We start from the raw sequence: 12,789 nt of genomic DNA, 5'->3' as shown, positions 1-12,789 counted from the left end.
GGTTATGCAGTAAAACCCGTGTAATTAAGTAAGTCATTAACAAATACCATTTTCTCCAGCGATTTGTTCCACCTTGTTTTTGATCAATTAGCTTTTCACAATTTTTCCATGCGAGGCTGTGCATTTCTTTTGCCAACAGGCGTTGTTAGAACCCGCTCCGTCAAACAATCACCCGAAAATAGCATTAAGTCCCAAATCTGTCCGAAACGTCAATTTTCCAGCATAAGTGCCCTCACGGGTGCACGTGGCGCGTGCCATCCCTGCACCGCACACCATTCGATAGCCCGTTCGATTCTCTACACGATACTGTGTTCCCCGTGCCGATCGGACCCACGGTTACCGAGATACTGCACGGGGACCGGACCAGTGTCGGGCAAATTTAGCCATTTTTGCACGATTTTGCAAGCCGATTTATACATGTACTGTAAGGTCTATGACGCGAATTTGCACTTTTTAAGCACGCGCCATGTGCTCGCTATCGATCCGATCGAGCTGAGACCCTCAAAGGCACGTTGCCCATCCTTGATCTATAAATCGTGAAAATTTCAGCGCACTAGGCGCAACGGTCTGGCCTGTACCCTGCGCTAAGTAACACCATGCCGGGACCTTGATAGCAGACAGAATCTACGTCACCACATCACCACACAACAACAAACCCGGCCCAAGGCAATACATGTCCCATATGAGCGCGTTAATCCTCGTCGGCACAGGCCATTCCAGCCATTTTGCGTCCTTCGACGGCACAAGGGGGAGGTTGGTACGACCCCCGCGTTTGGCCCATGATCGAGCTAGAGCTTCGCGGAAAAAAACGAACGTGTTGCCCGTGACGAGAGTAAGCCGATGATACTCAATTTTAAGGTTCTTGGTCATTGGTTGACCTTCCAGGTCAGGTCAATGACCCAAAAATCGGGAAAATCGGGACCTGTTAGAACGTCGTAAAGTGTGGCTGCTATAGGGTTTTTCGGGGTGCTGATCACGAATAGTTATCATGTTAGTTTTGATCACAGATGATGTCTTTATGCATTTAGGTCAGGTCGGGTCAGGTCAGGTCAGGTCAACCAGTAGGGGTCCTGCCGGGTATTTGTAGTACCTACGTGTCAGCCGCCTCTAGCAGCTTCGTAACATGTTACGAAGGCACCAAAACTACTTCGTGAATATTCAAATGGTTGCTAAATTCGAATTCAGTTCCAAAAACTAGCCTAGAAACATGTATATAATTCGAAAAAGTACCGAGGTCATCATAGGTCAATGACCTGACCTGACCTTCAGGTGACCTTGACACCCACTCTAATGCATGGGAGCAGCATCAACTCACATGCTTGAACGCTTGAAACCACGAAAAGACTGCAAACGCGCGGCTGATGCGAGTCGGCATACCGACGCCGAATCGTGATTCTGGCCAAACATGGTCTCAGTAGGTCACAGGTGAAAGGTCATTTGAGTCAGGGTCATGCAATTTCTAGGGTAGGTGTAAAACTGATCAACGCGAGGGTACTGAAAGTGTTGTCGCGATCGGCCACTTTTTACGCGAATTATTCACGAAACCCCTTAGGGGGTTGCATCATACCCTCCCCCTGTGCCGGCGAGGGTTAAAACTTCTTGTGATCGAATTTACGTAGGTAATGAAGAAGGATAAAGGCACAATCTTCTACAGCAGCCAATAGATGACTTAGACAGGTACATGGGACTACTTAAATATTGTCTGATAGAAGCAGGCAACAGCTCCGTTAGCATATATGCTATGCATATTGCGGAAGGGGCACATTTCGGCCTCGAAAGATACGAATTCGTAACTCATAGTAACATATTTCTGTCATGGTCAATTCGCGTAGAAATTGAACACCGGGTGATTACCGAGCTATTGTTCTATCAAAATTTTCCGATTCAAACTCGCTCAGGGTTATCGTATAGGTAAAGGGGGCCCGCTCAGCAGAATGCGTATGAAATAAGGAAAGATTCTGAAAAATGGTTGGGGGCCCGCACACTAGGGGGCCCGCTTTGGAGGCGATGACCCCCCCGAAACCAAATCCTGGCTGCGCCACTGAGCCCCACACCGGCTTTTTAGTGTCCCTTGTCGGCCTTTGAGGGCCCCTTGCCGGCTTCTCGGGGCCTATTGTCGACCTCTGAGGGCTATACTTGCCGGCCTCTGAGGGCCCTTACCGGCCTATCACTAGCTCTAAGGGTTCCACACACGCCTGCGATGACCCCCTAAACCAATGGTTAAAGGCCCCCACAACGGCGCCTTCGAGGGCCCTCACCAGCGGCTGTGAAGGCCTCACACCGGTGCCTAGCTGAGGGCCCCACACTGCCACAGTCTCTGAGTGCAACCGGCACCCCTGATGTGGTCCCGAAACCAGTGCTTCTTAAGGCCATAGATCAGCGGCACTGAGGGCTCAACGCCGAAGCCTCTGACGGCCTCATACGGGACCTGCGCATCGGACGGCCACTCACCGGTGACTTTTGAGGGCCCCACTGGCGTCTGAGTGTACCTTGCTGGTCTCTAAGGATTCCACAGACCTCCCGAAGGTACCGCAGACCTCTCGAGAGCCCTTTGTCGGTCTCTGAGAGACCCTGTCGGCCTGTGAAGGGTTTGAGCCAGCAGCTCTAAGGGTCCCACACCCGACTGTGACGACCCTACACTGCAGTGTCTCTGAGGGCCCACAACGGCAACTGTGAGGACCCTCACCGGCGCCTCTGAGGGCCCACAGCGGCACCTCTGGCGGCCCCGCACCAATGCCTCTGAGAGCCTCATACCGGTACCTGTGAGGGCCCACACCAGTGCCTCCAAAGGTTTCATAACCGGCGGCCCTGAGGGCCCTACACGGGTGATTTTGAGGGGCTTACCGAAGGCACCACACAATCCCTTATGTCCTCGCTGAGCTTCTATCCCAATCCCAAGCTGGTTTCTATCCCAATTCTGGCTTAACCTATTAGCAGCCCACGCCCCCCCCCCCTCCATGGGTCAGCAGCGCCGCGCCGATGCCGGGGGCCAGCGCCATCGGGGCCGCAGTCGGCCACGCGCACTCAATGGTTAGCGCTTAGCACCGGCGGCTAGCGCACGCCCGGTGTGTTATCGGCCGTGAGCCGCTCCAAAACCGCTGCAGTAACTGGTCGATATAGGTAGTAAGCAGATGCAGAGATGCAGGTGAATTGATGACCGGCAAGCTTTTGTGTTTTACGAGGGTGAAGGGTCGAAGTCGGCTGCTAAGTGGTAAGCGGATTTTACCAGATGCCGGTTCACTATGACATTTGTCCGGGTCCGGGTACCCTGACGCACTCTTGGAGAGCCGAATCACAGCAAGACTCCATCCACGGCTGTATTTATGCGGATTGCGTTTTTCTGAAAACGTCTGTGTTTGGCCTTCTACGGGCCCGGCCGGCCGGTCCCGATTAGGGCTTCGGCCTGTCGGGAGCAAAATTCCCGGTCCCGATTGGCGGTCCTCCAGTGACGTCACCGGTAGTGTTAAGCTGATTGGCGAATACATGGGAAGAACCGGGACGACATCCCCCTGGACGCGCTGTGCTGCTTCACTTGCAGCTTAGTGCGTCGCTCAGCAGCTGCCGCTGTCAAGCCACGGTTCAGCCAAATCCGTGTACGGACAAGAGGTGGAGCCTCTCATCCTTCAGTAGAACTGCTCTCTTATGGCCCTTTCACACGTAGCAACTTTTCCGGTCGCCGGCGACGGCAACTGTCGCCGGCGATCGCCAGCGACCGGGGTCAGTCGCCGGCAACTCCGCAGTTGTCGATATCAGCAGACCAGTCGCCGGGGTGTGACGTAGCAGTCGTGTCAGCCAATCATTGAAGAGTTGTCGGCGTTGCCGAGAAAGTTCAATTTTTCCAACATTTTGAAGTCGCCGGCGACTGTTCTAGCCAGCCGCCGCTCAACTGTCACGTGACCCGCTTGACCTTGAGTTGGCACCAGATATTGCGCTGCTGATACATGCAGCGGCGCAGCTTATTTTACTGCATTATTCAAGGTACTAAATATTTGGACATGTTTTGCAGGATGATAACTACCGTCTAGGTAATATTGGAATAATATTTATTAGATCTATTATTGAAACAATACATAATATCAATGAAAATACAATCAAACTGCGATTCTTCTACATTGGAATTCAATGCACTCAAGCATAAAACTGAAAAGTGATGTGTACTTGCAGTTCCTCCATTTTTCCTAACGCATCAGCCAAGACTACGAAAGCTGCAGATTTTGCTCACCTGTCTTGTTTATTCAACTACAACCCTGTTCTCAATAAATGAATAACTTCGCTGTAACGACATTAGCATTGAAGGAATGGTTGGTGGTAAGCATGGGACAATCACAGTGATTTGTGGTCACACATTTGAACCGTGCTTTGTATGTGAAAAACAGAAAAAAGGCATTCTAGAAATGTAGCAGAAATTCAAATGCCAGAAACGGACCTGAGGAACGGCGAAGCCTACCACCCACATAAAACACAGGCTTTCATTATGTCAAAAACAGATGCTGTATTATCTAAAGCGCTGGATTGGGGAACACAAGTGTACCCCCCCCCCCCCTTATAACAAAATGCATTTTTCCACACAGTGGCACACAGTGGATATCACTAAACATGGCGAGGTGACAGTATATGACACCATACGCGCGACCACATAAAAATGCAGCACGTGCGGACACGGGGCAAGGACGGTGGCACAATATGCCGATACCCAAGAAGACACAAGCCTAGGTCAAAGGTGACAATACTGTGACAGAAATTTTAAAATCAGCCTGGACACAGCTCACTCTTCATGACCGTTTTTATCGAAAATAGACCAACAAAACACCAAGGCTCCTTCGTCCAAAACTCAAAACTCGACATGCCGCTCCAAAGGCCTTGCAAAACAGCGCACACCAACAACGCATAATAGCCAGCAACGCACACGACAGGATCTTCGAGGCCCGAGTCGTCAGCCGCCGCCGCCGCCGCCACCTCCCGGCAGCTGATTGCTGAGTGCCTTGCTCCGGCTTGCCGCACCGGCGCCGATCGTGGCGACCTCTTTACTCTGGCAGAATCGACCCTACCGAGCGGCGACAGCATTCAGAAGCAAAATGACAAATGAATTCACTGCACTATGTCAGAAAATCGAATGCACATGCCATGGTCACACGCGGTGCCGTCCACGGGGCCGGCAGAAGCTGCACACTGTCACCGAACACCACCTGCACCTTGGACGCAGTATGTGAGGGCTTGGCGGACGCGCGCCGCCTCGCGTGCGGTATTGGCATCAAGGCCCGGACACGAGGGAGCACACTCGGCGCAATCAGAGCACACCGTCCGGGGCCGTCAGTGTCGATCTCCTGACCTCACAGAAAGTTGTGCAGCACACAGGTGAACGCCGTCAGTGTGGTGACTGGTGCGCAGCACACCGTCCCACGGAAGATCGTCTGTGGGCCGTGGTGCAGATGCTGTCTCTAGGCAGAGTCAACAGTGCAGTGGCAGAAGTTGAACATTCAGCTGCTAGACTCCTTTTCGGGTCAGCAATGCCGTCGAGTTGGCCATCAGGTGGTGTTGCAGAATCATCAGGTACTCTTGATCAGGTACATCAGGTACAGAACCTCTTGACTCATCAGGTAACGCTGTGACTTGTCTGCCAGGCACAGAGGGCGGACATGTCAGAACATACTTCAAATACATTTTTAAAAATCATTTTTTAACCAAAAGCTCTGCAAATTAGGAAGCCTGGAATAGGCTATTGCTTAGCATCATAAAAACTACCCAAATACCCAAATCAGGTTAGGCTTGGTTTACCCAAATACCCAAATCAGGTTAGGTTTGGTTTTTACACTTCAGGCTAAAATGAGAACTATCTTAGCATCATTATGATGCGGGACGGCCGGTCTCATATTCCGACCGGCCGGCCGCGCGGCGGCCGGTCGCGCCGGCCCGCCGGCGGCCGTGTTAAGTGAATGGGGACGGAGCACCCACGAATTCAATCGAAGATATCTCGGCATTGAAATCATTTTTCTAAAATGAAGGCTAACAGTAGGTGCAAAAATTTATTGTCTTGCTAATGGTACTACGTGAACCACAAAACGATTGCAAACAGCGTGACAAACTTCGAAAAATTGACTGGACCTCGGGATCAGATTTTAGCATGGCTGACGGGCGCCATTTTTACTCCGGCGGCGGCAAGGGATTCTTAGATTACACATTGCTAAAAAACTACGCTACTTCTAAAAAATGAAGGGTAATATATTATAGAAAAAAGGCTGCCCTATGTATTGAACATAATTTTATCCCACCTCTTGGTCTAGGAGCGTGACAAATTGGCATTACATTGTCCACCACGCCATGGAAAGGCACTTCCGGCGGTAAGTAGAAAACGCCACTAAATTAAAGGACACCGGATTGAGGAAGAGTGTGAAGTAAAGGACCGCATACGCCGAATGTGTTCTGTCCCAGATCAATTAATAACAATGCCGTATGAAATGACTTGAACCATAGGAACTAAATTAATAGGCAATTATGAACCAAGAGGCCAGGCATGAACCGGCCAATGACAAGTAAGCTGGTCGTATACTTGCCTCACGCCTAAAACGCTGCTTAGAACGAGGCCTCTTCTCTAGCTTGCCCGTTATGTTACAGAGCCTAAATACCTACGTGTTTAATATTATATCAATGATTCTGCTCATTTTCAACCACAGTAGAAATGTTGAGAATATTTTGTTTTAACTGTCCCAGGGCAAGTAGGTAATTGTATTTTAGTTAAAAAAAAAACACGATAACATGATCTTATGCATGAATAATTCAGAATAACACCGGAAAAAATAAAAGACGAGCACTGATGAACGCCAGAGGGATAGGTATTTCGATCGGAATTCAATGTGTTAACAAATAATCTGTACCAAATGTATTTATACAAGCACACATTATGTACACGCGGGCACCGCTTTTCGAGGTCAGTGCCACTGATGTCTGCACAGCAACCTGCCACGCCTCCTCCATCCAGCACTTGGACATCCGACGGCGCCCGCGCCGCCGCGTCCTCCGTCCAGCGCTGGACGTCCCACAGCCCGCCGCTGTCGCGTCCGCCGACCAGCGCTGGGGTATATACAGCCCACGCCGCTGCATCCTCCGATCAGCGCTGGGAAGTCCCACAGCCTGCCGCCGCCTCTCCGTTTTCCGACCAACAGTTTTGCGCTGAAACATAGGGTACAAGTTTAAGACATTGCAGTTGGATATTTGATATAATAAATGATTCGTTCACCAAAACCACTTCATCACTTTATCACACAATGTGAGTTTGGATCTGCCCTTGTAAATAGCTACCTACAAACTAGCACTTGACTTGACACTGGCACACACAACACATTTATTTCACTCAAAATTATCTTCCTTGTTCAAGAACCCTTTTCAAAGCCAAAAGCTAAAGTTTTGCACCTGAACCCAAAAGAGGCTTATTCGCTATGCCCAAAAGCAAATCTTGTCACCAACCCCAAAAGTGACTTGTCGCTAAGTCCAAAAGCAAAATTTACCCCAGGTCCAAAAATTGTTTGTCAAAAAGTCAACAAGCTGCCTTAGCCCCTAAAAACCATAAGCACTTTTTCTGCTATGCAGGGGTGTCGATTTTTCAAAATGGTTGGGGGTGCTCAACCCCTGCACCGGGTGAAAGATTGCAGCTTTGCCATGGGGCACAACCGCACATACAAGGCATGGTTGGGTATCTTCATAAGGTACCTACTGATAACCCGCGAGTTGCTGGGGGGGGGGGGGCGTTAAACGCCCCCACTTTTTTCGCCGGGCATAGCATAAAAACGGCGCCTGTAAATTTGGGTACCTGTAGGGAATCGATTGAAGTTTATTGTGACAAAGTTTCAAAAAAATCGGTCGGAAAATTTTAGAAATATCGAGGTTTTAGTGACGTCATGATTTCTGAGTTTTCGACCAAAAACGGCATATGTTCAAAAAATCATATAAAATCACAGAATAGACATACAGACATGTCGTAAACGCTATTAGACTGTCAATACCATGAACAATCAAATGGCTATCTTCGATTATTGATTATCGTTCCGCATTTTCCAAAATCTTGAACTGAATCTTGGCAATTTCTCGTTACTACTTACCGACCATGATACATGCATTTCTTAAATTGAACCTTTTGAGCCAAACACGTACACATATGATATAATGAACGTCACCATCGTGTTCTACGCCCCAAATTACCCATAAAACATGTGTCACAGGCTGCGAATATCAGTTTTGATTTTCGGGGATATGTGCCTACCTGGTTGACCTGACCTTGACCCTGACCTATGCTTGACTGACCCCTACATGGAGCTGACACTCTTGTAGGCCTTATATGATGGATTGTGCACCGTTTTGACAGAGTTTATGATGAGAGGCGCCCATTGCGAAGTCCTGAAGTCCATGCTACTGAAAGCCCAATTTAAGGTATTTGACCTGACCTTGACCCGACCTGTGACCTCAAAATTCAACTTTAAAGTACTCATCTGAAGCGTCTCGTCGCGTTCTTTCGTTTGCCGCCTCGTGCGTTTCGCTGCGCCTATTGGTTCTCGAGTTATCAGCTGGGGGCGTTTAACGCCCCCCCCCCAGCAAACGGTGGGTGGCGAAATACCCCAGCAACTGCCGGGATAATTCCGGGATTTCCACTAATATTTCCCAAAGGTTGAACGTTCTTCAGCATCATTCTGCTCGTCCTGGTAGGTACTTGGCTACCTTATTACATAAATATGTCTAAAAAAAAAGTCGTACATTTGCCGGCAGCTGGTTGCAGCCCCGGCACCTCGGTAATAAGGCGACAGTAACCGATGACGGCGATTAGCACCGGTGCAGCAGCCCCTGCGGTCCGCAGGAGTGGATATTGCGCGGAGGGAACGGTAGCTACGAAGCTCTGGCGGTAATCAGACGATCACAATAATCTCTGATAATGACAGGTGATCGCATTTCGATATTTATGGGTTTACGACTTTCCAGTCAGTGGCGTAGCCAGGTGGGCCCGTGAGGCACATGCCCCTCCCCCCCATCAGGTTCAGGGGCCCCTCGGGTTATTCGGGCCTGAGGGGCCCTGCGGCGCCAATTGGCCGCTGAAGGTCCACGTTGGCCATATTTGGACTAAGTAGGGCCCCACAGGGCTCGTAAGAACACCTCATGGGCCCACAAGTACCAACATTAAGATCTCCATAAGGGCCCCAAGCCAGCCTCTGAGGCCCACTTGCCGGCCTCTGGGGGTCCTAACCGGCCTCTAGGGGGCCAGCTCTAGGAGCTGCACACCCGCCTGTAATGGCCCCACACCCATTTCTCTGAGGGCCCCTATAACGGCGACTGTGATGGCCCTCACCGGCGCCCCTGAGCGCCACACCGGCGTCTCTAAGGGCCACACACCCCTAACTCTGAGGCCCTACACCAATGGCTTTAAAAACCCTACATGGGCGGTTCTGAGGGCCCTTGTCAGTTACCAGCGACCCTGACGATCCCACACAGGTGACTCGGAGGATCCAAGCGGCGTCTGAGCGCACCATACCAGTCTCTGAGAACCCCACAAGGCTCCTGAAGGCACCGGTGACCTCTTAATATCTTCTTGTCGGCCTATGAAGGGTCTGTTCCGTAACAGCAGTTCTGAGGGCCCCACGCGCGCCTGTGATGGCCCTAAACCAGTGTCTCTGAGAGCCCCCACAACGGCGCCTGTGAGGGCCGTCACCGGCGACTGTGAACCCTCCACACCGGCGGCTCCGAGGGCCCCACATTGCCATATCTAAGGGCCCCACACTAGTGCCTCTTAAGGCCCTATATCGGCGGCTCTGGGGGCCCAACATCGTAGCTTCTAAAGGCCCACAAGTGCGCATGTGACGGCCACCCACTGGTGACATTTGAAGGCCCCACACCGGCTACTCTGAGGGCCCCATCGGCGCTGAGTCCGTGCCGGTCTCTAAAGACGACCCCACAGGGTTTCTTAAGGTACCACCGGCCTCTGATGGCCCTTTGTCGGCCTCTGAGGGCCCGTCGCCGGTCTCTGGAGCCCCCTGCCGGCTTGTAAAGGGTACGCGCCAGCAGCTCTACAGGGTGTAACGAAATTATCCGGACATCTTTCTTCGCGCTGTAATTAAGAAGCAAGACATTCTGATATTTTCCCTTTTGAATTATTATATAGCCACCTTTCATAAGAGCGCAGGTACACAATTTTGGAGCATTCCAGCCACTGGATTTTCCAGCACAGTGGGTTTCATATAGAGTAGCGCCTTACTAACCTGTGCCCGCAGTTGGGCGGCGCTGGTGGCGGGTGTCCCCTCATTCATCTCCTGATGGACAATAGTCCATAATATATCGACGGAATTGCATGGGAACTATTTCCAAGCCATAGCCCTTTAGCCCAGAAGAACAAAAAGGTCCTCTCGGCATCACTTCTCATTCTGCTAGGGACTTGAAGGTGGTGCGCCGCCCCGTGTGAAGACTGCGCGGCTTGAATCAGGTATCGGTACACGTTCAGAAACCGAGCCATCCTGTGCCGTCTGGTTGAGTGGCTCCAACCAATCGCTAGCCAGGATGTTGCGCCGGTAATACTCGTCACTGATAGTGGTTTTCTGTGTCGTCATGAACAGCTTGAATATTACACAGCAGCTGAACATGTTCCAGGTCTGGATTTTGGCCGGATGTTTGACGCCGGCGACGGCCGGCACATTCGAGCTGCTGGCAGCCCACACATGGCCGATTTGACGGTTCAACGGGTATCGCAGCTCGAACAGCTTCCCATCCGACCAGGTCACCTCATTCGTGTCTTCCTTCGACCAGTGGACACGCCCTGGCCTGAAGCCAAAGGTGGTGGACTGGTTGTTTTCCCGTCAATTTCATTGTCTTTTCCAGTTTGAAGGGCAGTAAAACCAAGCTAAAGGGCGGGTAACGGTGAATCATGATGTGGGACCTCTTATTATCTACCTTGGTAAGAATTCGAGTCAGTATGCGGATTAATTGGTGCCGTTTCCTTGTCGCTATCTTGACAACTCTCCTCACCACTTGGCAAAGGGCGCCTTTTGCGATCGAGGCCGGGCTGAGTCTGCCACCAAGTCCCAGCTTATTACGCCTCAGGCAGATGTGCTACTGGCTGCTGCTGATGTCCAGCTGCTGACAGACCAGCTTCTGGCTCATGCCACCATGCCACCAACACGTAGCCTTACTACGAAACGAGAGACTGTACTCCTTTCTCTCCACTGCCTTAAACGAAAATTATCAAATGAACCCGTCGGCGACTCGACTCTTACTCAGAGCAAGAGTCATTTCGCAAGGTCAGGTCACTACTGAGTTGAGAGCAGATACCAGAGGTATGCATTCATCCAATTTTCCAGCTTCTAACATTAAAAGAGAAACTGTGCGAGCAGATATGGCGAAAAAATAGATGTCCGGATAATTTCGTTACACCCTGTAAGGGTCCGACATCCGTGTACGACGGACCCACACCAGTGTCTTTGCTACTTACCGTTTTTTTCGCCTTTCTTCTTAAAACTAACTTTTCTTTTCTTTACATCTTTATTTCATGCATTGCAAGTTGTGTAATTGTTTTAGTTTTAGTAGTGAAAGACTGCAGAACCAATTATTTTCTTCAGCAGAGTTAGTGGGAGTTATTGAGGGACAAAATCATTGGGGGTGCTAACTGGAACATTCGGGGGTGCCCGGAAAACCATTGGGGGTGCTCATTTGAGCATTGGGGGTGCTGCAGCACCCCCAAAGGTATACAAATCAACACCCATGCAGTGCTATGCCTAAAAGCAAATTTGGACCCTAAACCCAAAAGCGACTTGTCGCTAAGCAAAAAAGCGACTTGTCGCTAAGCTGAAAAGTGACTTGCCTAAAAGCAACATTTGCCCCAAGTCAAAATAATATTTGCTGCGAAGCCAAAAAGCTGCTTTAGCCCCTAAAATCCAAAGCCACTTTTGCTATGCCCAAAAGCAAATTTTGACGCAAACCCCAAAAGCGACTTGTCGCTAACCCCAAAGCAACATTTGCCACAAGTCCATGTTGGCTTGCTGCTTAGCCCAAAAGCTGCTTTTGACCTCAAAATCCAAGTGCTTTTTTCTATGCCCAGGAGAAAATGTCAAATATCGTCCTTGTCGCTAGGCCAAGAAGTAACTAACCATGGGTCAACAACCAACTTCTGGCCCCAAACCATGTGAGTTTGTGCTATATCAAACACCCAATTTTTTACGTATTCATATGAGAACGAACCCCCTGTTAACAGGCACTAAAATTGGATATCACAAAATGAAAATACAATAAATGAAATAGCGTCATGATAAAACCAATTACAAAAAAATGAAACAGCCATGGGAAATGGTATCTTACCTGCCAAAGAAAGCATCCGAATTCCGAAGACTCTTCGAGATACTCTAAAAAGCTTAAAATTTTCACCCAAACAATAGATATAAAAAGAAAACAATCACCACAACATTCATTCCCATACAAAAATACATACAGAACAGAAATAATAACACCTCTGCGCCACTAAGCGCAACTCCGCGCCAGAACTGACTACGATAGAAATAGTGTTAAAAAGTTGTATCTATTTGAAGTTTTTGTTTCCTGATTTTGTTATAATATTCATTTATTATTCTAATAAATACATAAAACATCACTGAAAGAAAAGTACACCTTGGTAATTTGAATTTGATTATTATACACCGCCATTACACCGAAATCAAGAATATTTATACCCTTGTTCGACGTATATGGAGAATAAAATAATGCTCCGGTGCGAATGTACTCTATCACGAGCGTATTCTTGGGGTTTAATTCAATCCAGTTTAACACTCA

The 12,789-nt window shown here is 49.5% G+C and overlaps 1 long non-coding RNA gene across 1 annotated transcript; it reads right to left on the bottom strand.

Moving 5' to 3' along the window:
• Positions 1-6,862: 6,862 nt before the first annotated feature.
• Positions 6,863-12,567, bottom strand: LOC122372022. The gene is made up of 2 exons (XR_006254801.1): positions 12,322-12,567; positions 6,863-7,167 (listed from the first exon to the last, which is right to left on the bottom strand). It is a non-coding gene; the product is annotated as an uncharacterized LOC122372022 (long non-coding RNA).
• Between the last annotated feature and the right edge of the window lie 222 nt (positions 12,568-12,789).

This window comes from Amphibalanus amphitrite, unplaced genomic scaffold (genome assembly GCF_019059575.1).
Source record: "Amphibalanus amphitrite isolate SeventyFive unplaced genomic scaffold, NRLGWU_Aamphi_draft 001306F_arrow, whole genome shotgun sequence".
Classification (NCBI taxonomy): Eukaryota; Metazoa; Arthropoda; class Thecostraca; order Balanomorpha; family Balanidae; genus Amphibalanus; species Amphibalanus amphitrite.
Note: the sequence above shows the minus strand (reverse complement) of the source record. Positions and strands in the feature narration are given on the sequence as shown.